Source organism: Neophocaena asiaeorientalis, unplaced genomic scaffold (genome assembly GCF_003031525.2).
Source record: "Neophocaena asiaeorientalis asiaeorientalis breed wild unplaced genomic scaffold, Neophocaena_asiaeorientalis_V1.1 scaffold465, whole genome shotgun sequence".
Lineage (NCBI taxonomy): Eukaryota > Metazoa > Chordata > Mammalia > Artiodactyla > Phocoenidae > Neophocaena > Neophocaena asiaeorientalis.
The window spans coordinates 154696-166846 of record NW_020174936.1 but is presented as its reverse complement, the minus strand read 5'-3'; the positions used below and the strand labels follow the sequence as shown (position 1 = coordinate 166846).

At 41.8% G+C, this 12151-nt stretch overlaps 1 protein-coding gene across 5 annotated transcripts in view; it reads right to left on the bottom strand.

The window, feature by feature from the left end:
* Nucleotides 1–12151, bottom strand: part of IQCH (IQ motif containing H) — a 202207-nt gene that overhangs the window by 53325 nt on the left and 136731 nt on the right. The window lies entirely within an intron of this gene.

The window sequence follows — 12151 nt, the reverse complement described above, 5'->3', positions numbered from 1 at the left end:
CATCTCTTTAAGCCGTGCCCATTCCCCCTGGTTGGGGGGGCCTCCGTGTAACTCTGGTATCAAAGCCTTAAACCACGGCTGACCCTGTAGAGGTGGGATTTTAGGAGGGGGCAGGTTGGAAGAGTGAGATGGGGAGGGGGGCTGGCTTCAGTCACCTGATGTGCCCCACTAGGTCATAGCTTCATCTGCCTAGATGTGAGGCTGGCCCCACGTCATTGTACAACAACCCCAAACTACAGAGCATCTTGTCAAAATGAAAACAGTAGGAAACCCTCTGATGAATAAGAAACCTGGCTTTTTGACATGAAAAGACTCGGTTTGTCGGGACATTTTGTTTTTGTTTTTTTTTTGGAAAGTCTTAGACTATCTAAAATTTTTTAGATAGAAGCCACCTCTTCAGATATTTTTCCTCTCAGAAGAAGAGCAGGGCACTAGACACAAAACATTTGATAGACAGGATTCACATTCAAAATATAGGACATTGACAAGAAAAACTCAGGGTTGCTTTGGGTTGCTGGGGAACTTTTTAATCTTTGAGTGAACATCAGTATTTGGAAGAATCAGAAAAGAATAAGCCTTGGCGAGTGAGGCAGGAAGGAATCTTAGAAATCATCTGTACAGCTATTTATTTTCAATTTCTCTGCCTTTAAAAAGTGATTGTCCTCCCCCCTCCCCCAGCTCCTTGGAACATCTGATTCATTCTGGGTCCCATGCCCTCTGAAAATCTACAATAGAAGACAAATAAATATCTGAGAGTACACTCTAGGCAGGTCCCAGTCACCTGAATAATTTCTGAAATATCCAGAAAATCCTGGTGGTAGTCTCATTAGTTAGCTTAGTAAGTACTTGACGTACAAAACAAAAATGCCATGAGGAAGGGAGAGTGCCGCCGCCCACTCTTGTTCAGCATGGCTCTCTGCACAGTTGGGGGTCGTGAAGAAGGGCTGGGGAAGCCAGCTTACACAAGGAGCCTCTACCTTGGGAGTTAATAGGCAGGGAAGTTGCTGTCAAAGCCCGAGCACTTTGTATCCTGCACAGTTTACATCTTCTCTGCTCTTTACTGTACATTACCTCATCTCCCCAAGGCCCTGCATCTAAACCAGAAACAAGCACACAAAACATGCAGTTCCAACAACCTGGACCCCCCTTCTTGGTTCCTTCTTTGAGCACTGTCCTCCTCACCCATCTTTCTTTCTGTTTGACGCTTGTTTCAGTTAAAACCATCCTACTCTATCGAAAGAGACCAATTGTCTATGATTCATGCAGCGCCCCAAAGCTGGGACGATGAAGCACGTCTGTAGGTTCCCACCCTGCTTGGAAACTAAATGTCAAGGAAGGAACCCATGCAGGGCAGGCCCTCTACCAGGAAGGACAGTGGAGACTTCCTTTTTGTTCTGCCCTGATTAAAGGGCCCTTTCTTCCCTGTTTCTGAAAGGTGTTGAACCATCTATCCAGTGATCTGCTATCTGCTATCACATCAAGTCAGTTCAAGAGAAGTAATTCATTTATTCATTCATTCACGCAGAAAATGACAGGTACTTAGAGTAGTCAGAATCACTGAGACAGACAGTGGAATGGTAGTTGTCAGGGGGAGGGGGAATGGGGAGTTAGTGTTTGATGGGTACAGTTTCAGTTTTATAAGATGAAAAGAGTTATGGAGATGGACGGTGGTGATGGTTGCACAACATATGAGTGTATTTAATACCTTTGAACTGTAGACTTAAAAGTGGTTAAGATGGTAAATTTTATGTTATGGGTATTTTACCACAATAAAAAAAATCGAGGAAAAAAATTACAGAATGTCAGGCCTAACTGAACTAAGGAGAAAGGGTGTTTATGTGTTGGGGTGCGGGGAGACTAGAGATGGAGGTGAGATAATGAAGGAGTGTGTGAAAGCTTTGCCACCTAAGTCTTGAAACTAGATCTCTATCTGTTTAAGGATTAAGTTAAAACTCCTCAGTACGACACACAAAGGCCCTCTTTGACCTGGCCTCTGATTCCTAATGTAGCCTCACTTCTCTCCTTTCTGGCTTTCGCCCCAAACTGCCCTGGCTCAATGTCTTTCCTCCGCCTTCCTTCCCCCGCTTCCTCACCTAGCTGACTGCTCCTCACCCTCTCTGAGTTAGTTCCAGTCATCCCTCCCCCAGGAAGCCTTCTCTGCCATCCCTGTGGGGTATCCTTTCCCCATGCTCTCCAGCCCCCCGGGGGCTCCTTAATGGCGTGGTCAGTGGCTTTGAGGTCAGGCTCCCCAGCGCTCAGCACAGGGAACACTCAATATTTGTGGACTGAGTCGTGGCGGTGATAAACACAGGGACCCAGCCCCGAAGAGCTGAAGTTACAGAATAAGGGAAAATGTGAAACCTCGCAACAGGCCGCTTCTTTGCTGCCCAGGGACCACCTGGGGGGATGACTACTTAAGAAGCACCAATTCTTCCTGGGTGGATTTTATGAGATTCCCAGCCTCTGAGGGGCACTGGAAAGATAAATGAGATGACATTTATGAAGTGTCGCCTCTGATGCAACATGCTATATGAAGGCCAATAATTAACTTGTGAGGCTGTAGCTTGCAAGAGGCATCTGGACACTGTGTCAGGCTGCCCTCACTGCCTCTGCTTACAAAGCCAGCCATTCTGCCTTGATCCACAACGTTTGTGCTGCGTACAAAGACATAGCAAGGGGGTAAATTTCCTAGAGGAAAGCCTGCTGTGGAAATTGTGTCCCATCATGAGAAGTACAGGGCCGAAGGCACTTGCAGGGTGACATTCGATAGGGGATGCTGGGGCACACAGAGGCAGCTTGGGGCCACGAGGAACTCTCTAAGAAAAAGATATGCAGAGAAATAATGGGGTGGGAGGTATTACCTGTTCAATTTATTTCTTTATTTTGAAAGCATCTGATAGGAAATAGAAGGATTATACTAAGAATGGCCTTAGTTCCAATGAAGAGACATCAGATGCAATTTCTCAGCTTGGGGGGAGTTTCTGTTCTCTAGTGTTTATCATTTTGCATAGTTCAAACACAATTACCACAACTTTAAGGGCAGATGCTGATAACGGAAGATCTGTAGCTATTTGGGCTTATTCTGTTCAGAGTAAGCTCAAGTACACGTTGATGCACACAGACACAGATGTACAAAACCGTGCCACGCAAACCCCCAAATTCCTGTGAATCATCGGAACCGTATTCATAAACTACTTCCTCTTGTCACAGCAGGCGCACATCCATTATCTCCTTTGGTCCTGACACCGACACTCTGAGGTGGGCCAGCACAGGATTATTTCCCCTGCTCTACAAATGGCAAGTAGAGGCCCCTGGAGTGAGGAGGCTTGTGTAAGATCACTGGCTGAGTTGTCAGATTCTGTTATTGGGTGATTTTCAACACGTGACTGAAGACAGAAAACAACGGAGTTGGGGGAACCATTGCTAGTTTGCCTTCTTCCCCACTGCTTTTCACCCTTGCAAAGTGTGTGTGTGTGTGTGTGTGTGTGTGTGTGTGTGTGTGTGTGTGTGTGTGTGTGTGTGTAGAATATCTGTTACATGCCAGTAACCGGGGCACAGATTCTCTATCTTACATACTTATGAAATGAGTAGTTCAATGAGGTACATCAAGGTGATAGACTACTACTGGTTAGTGTTTCAGAGAGTTTATCATCCACACGGAGCAGATCATTTAGAGCTAACAACTCTGGAGGTGTGGAAAGGAAAGCTTAGACCTCATGGGTGATAAACAAATGTTAGAAAAATACACTTCACTTCTTGAAAAAATGAGTTCCAGATCTTCATTCCATTATGATTGCACTGGCTCTGGCAATGCACATTAGCTGCTGCCTTTGTGGAGCTAATAGCTCTAGAGCAATTCCCATCCAGGAGGAACCTGAGCCGCATCTGTGCCACTGCATAGCCATGTCACCCAGTATCCATATTTACCCCTCAGAGTGCATCAGTGATAGTCATGACCTTGGAGTGTTCCAAGATAACTGCAGGGCCTCCATCAGCCTGACCAATGCATCCTAGAGATTCTTGTCTATCAAGCATGGACTTTGCCTCTCAGCTCTCTCTCTTTTTTCTATCAAGAAAGTATAAATTTGAAGGAAGAGATATTTGACTGAAAGAAATTCAGGATATCTCAGGGGAAGCTGCTAGCATATCCAATTTAATAGTGCCCTCAATGACTAAAGTTACTTCAAGCTCCAGAGAGGTAACTTTCCCAAGTAAATTCTAAGTGTGTGTGTGTGTGTGAGTATGAGTGTGTGTTTGTGTGTGTGTGTGCGTGTGTGTGTGTTGGGGAGGATGAGCAAGGAGGAAGAAAGAATACAAATTAGATGCTCTAAATATCAATCTCACCAATACTCCTTTTATTTCAGAAGCTTCTTTGCTGGATCGGCAGTGGTGAATTAAGTAAAATAACTTCTCGGCTAATCGCCTCCAATCTCTCACATCAGACATTGGTGTTGTTCAAAAGAGAAACCAAGGGACCTACCTAGATGATTCTGCTTTATAGAGTCTTCTGATATCCCTAAATGGAGGAATAGGGACAAAAGGGGCAAGACAGTCACTTGAAAAACTAAGCAAGAATGTCAGTGTTGAAAGAGGCCATCTGGAACATCTAAGACAAATGCCTCGTGTAACAGAAGAGGGGATGGCGCTTCTACACTCATACAGCAAGACCACAGGAGCTCTCTGGCTGCCTCTGGTTCTGGGGTGAGTGGTTTCCACCACCCCTGCTGCCTCTTTCAAAGGGAAAGTGTGGGTTTCATGAAAGGTGCTCAGGATTTGAAAGGCTAGCGGCACAGAGATGGAGAGAAGGGAGGGATTCCTAATTTGAGGGTGAATTTAGGAAGGTTACTTTGCTTGCACAGGACACTTTTTACCACTACAGTTATTTTTTAGGTAAAACAATAGCTCTCTCTTGTTGAAAGCTTACCATGTGGTAGGTCTGTGCCAGGGATTTTATATTTATTATCTCAAAGCCAGTCTCTGAAGCAGTAATTATCATCTCCATTTCATGTCACACACCCATGAAGTAGCAAACTGGGATTCAAATCTAGTTGCTACCAGTATGCCATAGTGCGATGAGATCTGGGTCTGTAACTGCTATCAGTGGGCATTGATGGTCCATCTGGGTCAGATTTAGATCATCCACATGTGATGCTAAGTCTGTGCCGTGAAATTTATGACGAATGGTAGAATGGACATCTGTTGTTGGCTGCCTAGCATCTTTGTCCCCTCGTTCCAGGTAATGATATACCCAACTTCCTTTCAGGAACTGTCCTTACCCCATTCTTAGCTATGCAAGAATTGAGTGACTCCACGCTCAGCTCCAGGGATGGGCCCCTGGTTAGCAAAGCCATACCCTGGCCACAGTGATTGGTTCAGGAAGGGCACATGACCCAATTAGGCCAATCAAGTGTTAGGAAACACTTGCTGGGGGTGTTAGGAAACACTTGCTGGGGCCTTCTGAGAAAGAAGCTTTTATGCTCTTCTGAGAATGCTGCCTGGTGAGATGTTCTCTCTTCCTATTACCTTGACCAGGGACAAGCTCTAGGAGCTACTTGACTAAGGACAAGCTCCAGGAGCCACTGGCAGCCATCTGGCGACCCTGGGGACAACCAGCCTTAGGATGGAGCAGACATTATGCACAGTACGGAGGAGTGATGGAAAGTAACTGGGTCCTTAGTGATACTGAGCCACTGGATTAAGCCTTGTCTGATGCCGGAGCCAATCTCTGGATTTTCAGTTAGCTGATAATAATAAATTCTGCTTATTTTTTATTTTTATTTTTAAAAATTCTCTTTATTTTTAAAGTCATTTTGAGTTGGATTTTCTGTTATTGAATATTAAACATTTTAAACTGATACAGAGGGGTGGGCCAAACCGTGTATCCACAATCCATGCTGGATGCTTAAGTCAGCAAAGGCTCTGATCACTCTATGCATTGGTTGCTCTCATTCTGCAGTCAGTAGTGAGGTTTTCACTCATTCCTTTCCATTAAAATCATTAGCAATCGTCCCTCTTTAGAGTGCAAAAATAGGCTGAGTGGATGAAGAAAAAATGAAAATGTCTCCAGCAAGTCATAAACTACTTCCCACACCTACTTAAAGTTTAAGGACTACCTTAATACTCCATGTTTAATTGTTAATTGAGAGTTTAAAAATCAAAAATGCCAACTTTGCCTTCGATGAGATGGCAAATTATGCTGCTGTAGAAGGTAACATAATGTAAAACAGCCAACATTACCAAGGCACACAAATGCTTTTGGTATGTAAAATTGCTTTGTAAAATATTTGCTCCATCTGCTGAAAGCGGCAAAGACAATTTTCCCTTGATAGCTAATGGCCCATCTTGGCTGCGTGGCAAGTGATTCGCTGCGGTGGCGGCTCTCATTAAACAGAATGGTGAAAATGTGGTATATAATTCCATACTTAGGTAGCATTATCCACTCGCTGCTTCTCGAGAAGTCTGTCCCTCATTATCCAGGCCTCCACCTTGCACCAACGTGCAGGCCTAGCAGTTGATTTGACTCGAGAAGCATTTTGTCCAACTGAGGCACATATGTTGCGCCTCCATTCCAAAGCTCAGCACAACTGCTTCGCCCCGACCAGAAACGCTAGAGAGGTTCATTCCCTTTCAGCTTTCCAGCTCTTCAACTGCTGTTTATTTTTTCCCCTCTCCGCAGGGGGCCATGATTTTCTTTCTAGGCTCACCCTGTCGCACTGCATGCTGGGGGTTTCAATAGATAAAGATTAAGCATTTCTTGAAATTCTTACTTGAACTTTGCACATACACAAAAGCAGGAAAAATTTTTCCTGTGGGCCAAAGCGGCCACCATAAAAGCCGGACAGACACTGCCCTTGGTTCATGGTGTATGTGGTCGTCTGTGATCGCTCTCTTTAAAGGAGTTGTTTACACTGTTCTCTGAATTACTTCAACATCTGCTAAAAGAACAATTAAAAATAAATAATCCAGGGTGGTTTAAAAAAAGAAGAATATGTTCATGTTTTGGGAATGATATTAAAAAGTAGTTACAGCAGCAAGTGGTGGATTTTTTAAAAGATATTTTTAATGTTGGACAATGGGTTTAAAGGCAATTATATTAAATATGAGTGACATCAAGTAAAAACATGTGACTGTTTTAAAGATTACACAATATTTTAAAGCAGAAACCACGCAGTTTAAAAATCAACCATAAATGGTAGTGGCCATAATTATTATTATTGACAATAGGTTTCTTTCTTTCCAGTTAGAGAAATATCGCTGGTTGAGAAAACTGCATATGCTGAAAAAGCTCTTTAGTTGAAAATTAAAAGCAAAAGAAAACACATGTGCCCTTTGGACTTGCTTTTTCATTCAAATAGTGGGGAGCGGGGTGAATTTGTCGACTGAAATGGGAGACTATCAGCAGGATTTATATTTTAATTTTATACAAAATAAATGGGCAAGCATCTGCCTTTCTTAATCGGAGTCTGTACCTTCTTTGATATTTCCACGTGTACAGAGGTATATACTTGAGGTGGACGTGATAGCATTATATATTTAGTATTGTTTTTTCTACAGACCATGCTTATTAAAATACCAGGGTAGTAAATCGGTGAATTCCAAAAGTGAGGATTTTTTGTTTGCTCTGGCACAATTACATGAAAGTCTGGGTCTTCTCAAGGGCATCCCTCTCTCACCGAGGGGCATGGAGAACAGACGACCAGAAGCAAATGGCGCAGTGGCCAGCAGAGGAGAGTAAAACCCACTCTGAATCTGTTCCAAATATCCGTGCCTGCTCTGTGGCTTGAAGCAGATATTTCCAAAAGAACTCCAGTGGGGACTTCCTGTATGTGAAAACATAACCAATTCTTGTTCCTCTCATCTTTTGCTTTATTCCTTCCTTCCACGCTGTTATCGCGAAAACTGGTAGTTAAATTCAATTGATTCAAAATATTCCGGATCCATATGGCCGCCAACCCTGGAGCTGAGGCGATAGCGCCTCACTGCTGTTCTCAAGCATTTGCCTCTCCCCTAGTCCCCAGATGGTGGGAGTAACATTTAAACCTCCTTTTCTCTGCCTTGTACAATAGACCTTGGCACCATTTCAACTGTTTACTCCGGTAATTAACAGCTCTGATACCACAACAATTACAACTCCTATACTCTCACCACAATAATGCTATGAATTAGTGAGAGCTAATGGCTGGAAGGTAGAGGGTTTCCAGACTGTGAGATCTGTGCATTTTTAGAATAAAATAAAAGGTACAAACAGCATGCTTGCAGTAGACAATGATTACCTAGTAATTAGTTTACACAAAGCTTCCTATTTAATGGCAAAACGCTGTAATTAACGTGTGACAGAAAATCAAAGGGTACTTTGTAAGCATATGAAAAATTAACACTGCAGGCCCATAGCTTTATGTACTGATTAGAAGCATATTAAATCAATAGGACACACAAACCAACAGCTTGTATAGCTGATTATTATAGGTCCTCAGAAGGGGGACCCAGCTTTCATTTAACTTGGGGAGGCAATTTTCCTTCTCCTGTCATCTTCCTCAGGCACAGAGAAGCACCTCACACCCAACCCTGGCAGCTTCATGAAAACAACCACTGAACTGGAAGAAAACATTCTAAGTCATTTTCAGAGATAAGGAAAAATATGTAAATGACTAAGACTTTCCAATGATTGCGGTGACGTGCTGCTACACTAATTAGAAAAGACACCAACTGGAACCGGAAAATGAAGCAACCGGGTCTCAATCTTGTGGTCAGAAAAATCTCTACTTTATCAGGTCAATGCCTCTTTATACAACATGTAGGAAGTTTAAATAACTGGAATTATTTTCTGTTTTCAAATTATAAGAAACCAGGCTGCTTTCAAGGTTTATTCTTTTAAAGGTATTATCTGGGTAAATCATTGCGTAGGCACAACTTGGTCAACATTCTGTATCCACAATAGCCACAATCCTATGTAATGATAATTGATGCGTAGAACAATGTTCTGGAAGCCTACAAGATGCTACAGGACCTTCTGAATCACCATAAAAAGATTAAATTGTATGTACTTGTTCAATATTACCTACAACTTAACTGTAATGCAATTTTATGGTAATATTAATAACAAGTAGCATTTCTTGAAGTCTTATGTGCTAAGTACATTGGTAGCCAACCCACAAAGGTTATCTCATTTAATTCTCACTACCTCCCCAGAAGACAGGTACTAATATTACTTCTCTTTACAGTTGAAGCGATAGAAACCTGGAGAGCTGAAGTGACTTGCCCATGGCTCCCCCCGAGTAACCTCTGTGCGCCTAGGCTGTGGAACCCACGAAGCCAGGCCACCTCCTACTTATCCTGAATGTTCAATTTTTCATACTAGCCTATTCCAGACCTCATTTTGCTTCAGAGGAAGTTTACATGTCAATCTGGAACAGGAGACTAAAAACAAACAAACAAAATATGTGGTTGCTTATCCAAAAAACAGGGTTTTAAAAACTCACTATATTTTTAATGCTGTGTCTGATTGTGAAGGTAGGCTACTTACTCTAAGCTCTGTGAGACTTTACAGGTTCACTAAAATGATCTTGCTAGTGTACTAAGTTGAGAAAGGCATTGAAAATTTGTCACCTCCATGAACGATCAAAGGGTGATATCTAAAACTCACTCTCCTCACCCATGCACATAAGTAGGTACGTGAGGCAGTTAGGTTGCAAAGCCGAATCCTACAGACCCAACAGGGCCTCTTCTCTGAAACTATGAGGTGTGTGTACCGATGGCCCTCTTACATCTCAGCCTGCTGGCAACAGGACAGCAGCTCTCCTTTCAGACAGGAAAGGGAAGAAATTTGAGAGCAATAGCTGTGGGACGTTTGTGTTTCCCGCAAGTCTCTGTAGAAAGCAGACAATCTGCCACAAGGGCAGCAGGCCACAACGGCAGGGACCTGAGGGAGAACACTACTCTAAGGCTTTCAAACAACGGGTCTTTTCTAAATGGATGCAGCTCAGTGTGGCAAGGGCATGGGGCCAGGAGGAGTGGATGTGTGTTCCAAACTAGGTGCGGATCATTTACTAGCTGTGTGAACTTGGGCAAGTCACTGCACTTCCCAAGCATCAATTTCTCCATCGGTAAACAGAGTGACAATACCTTCCGTATCAAAGTGGTGTGGAAGTAAATGAGTAAAAACTTCCATTTTTTTCTGAGATTGAATGAGTCAATTCACATAAAGGACTGAAATGCCAGGACTCCCATGGATACCCAAATCCAAGACTCCTCAAGTCCCATGTATAAAATGGCATTGCACAGTTGCCCTCCGTATCTGCGGGTTCCACATCAACCAACCGTGGATCAAATATGCAATGGTACAATTCTATTATTATTATTAAGAAATATGGAGAAATGTCAAGACCTTATAGTGTATTCATGGGTCAACAAAATGCTAAATCTCACATCTAGGCCAGTATTCTGGCAACTACTCTTCTAAAGCAGTGTCACCAGGCCTCAGTACCACCAAACCAATCTTCTAGGAGCAAGGGAGGGAAATTTTACCCTTTAAAAAAAGAAAGAAAGAAAAAGGCACAAGAAGGACTAGTACCACAACAGATGTCTACCTGGGTCTCCCTACACTGTCTTAGGTGAGAGTATCCAGGAAGGTTTTTCCCCTACAGGTGTGTCTTTGCTTAAGCCTTTATTCCTACTAAATGAAATCCCCCCGACTGGGGAGTGGGGTCTTTGGAGCATGCACACATGTGTAGATTCATTGAACCTTAACAAGCATTGAGTACTTAAGTGAGTGAGTTTACTGGAACCTGTTGGCGGAAGTAGGTTTTGTTAGCTGGTAGGATGAAGAGAGTAAGGTTGGTACCAAGCCATCATGAAAAAAATGAGAGTTGTGCTGTTTCCATTGTGGCCATCATGTAACATTCTGCTTTTCCTAAAATCACCTACATGTCAACACTGATTTTCTAAATGTGACTTCAATGTTTTAGCATTTGTTGATTCTATGACTTTGTTTCAAGTCTCAACTGCAACCAAATAACTCTCGTTCTCAATTAGATAGGTAGAAAAAAAGATGATCTTTATATTAGATCCTTGAGTCTACACTGAATCATGCCTACATCTAAAACCAATATTTACATAAGATGTAAGAGCCTCTCAAAACAGTTCAGACTCCCATAAACAGCACTGTTTTTAATCTGTTGCCTACAACATACCAATGAGAAAAATCATGGTATCATGTCATAAACTGCTATGCAAATAATGCTATTTGTAAGTACTAACATAGTTTAGTGCTTACAGTCATATTCTCATTTCTAATAATTTTCCCAGAATGGAGTCTTTCTCTGGACTTTTAGCCTGCAGGATAGTCTTTCATCAAGAAGCTGAAATTTTTAATAACCTGCCAGCATATGTTTTGTATGTGCCAGGCTAGGCTTGATGACACAACATCTTCATTATCAGAAGAAACAGGTCTACAAACTGTAATAGGACATTAAAACATGCCTGTGCTCATAAAGTAATGTTTTGATGTCTAAATGTGCACCATTATGACGGTCTTCTGGAACAAAAGATAATTCTAATCCTAAATTTTCAATAGCTACACTCAGTGGAAATTGAGGTTCACTTCCACTCTGAATGCAATTTCACTTTGAAGGCAAAAGAATGTCAAAAGTCTCCCAACAAAAAAAAAAAAAAAAAAAAAAGCTCTTCAGAACTACTTTATTTTTTATTTTTATTTTTGGCTTCTAACCACACCCTGGCCAAGCACAGGTCTCAGAGTGTAAAAAGATTTCATAATAATGATTTTTCCCTTGTTAAGTTAAAAAAAAGATTTAGACAGATTATTAATTATTCAAAAGTGTCACATTTCACAACATTAACAATAATGCCAAATGTACTTGGTGACAATTTAAAATGGTATTGTTTAAAATAATTGAAATTAAATAATATATATTCAGGTTTCTAAATGCAATTCAGCCAAATGCTAATATTTTAAATATTTTTAAAACTTAAAGTCAAACATTTCAAATTTATCATAGTCTAGTGTCAGGAGAATTTTATGAAAATTGGTTTGAAATATTGAGACAGCAAATACTTGTACATTAACATTTCAGTCTTTTAGATTAAAAAAGTCATACTTTTCATGGTTTAATCTCAACAGTTTTGCTTAAAATTT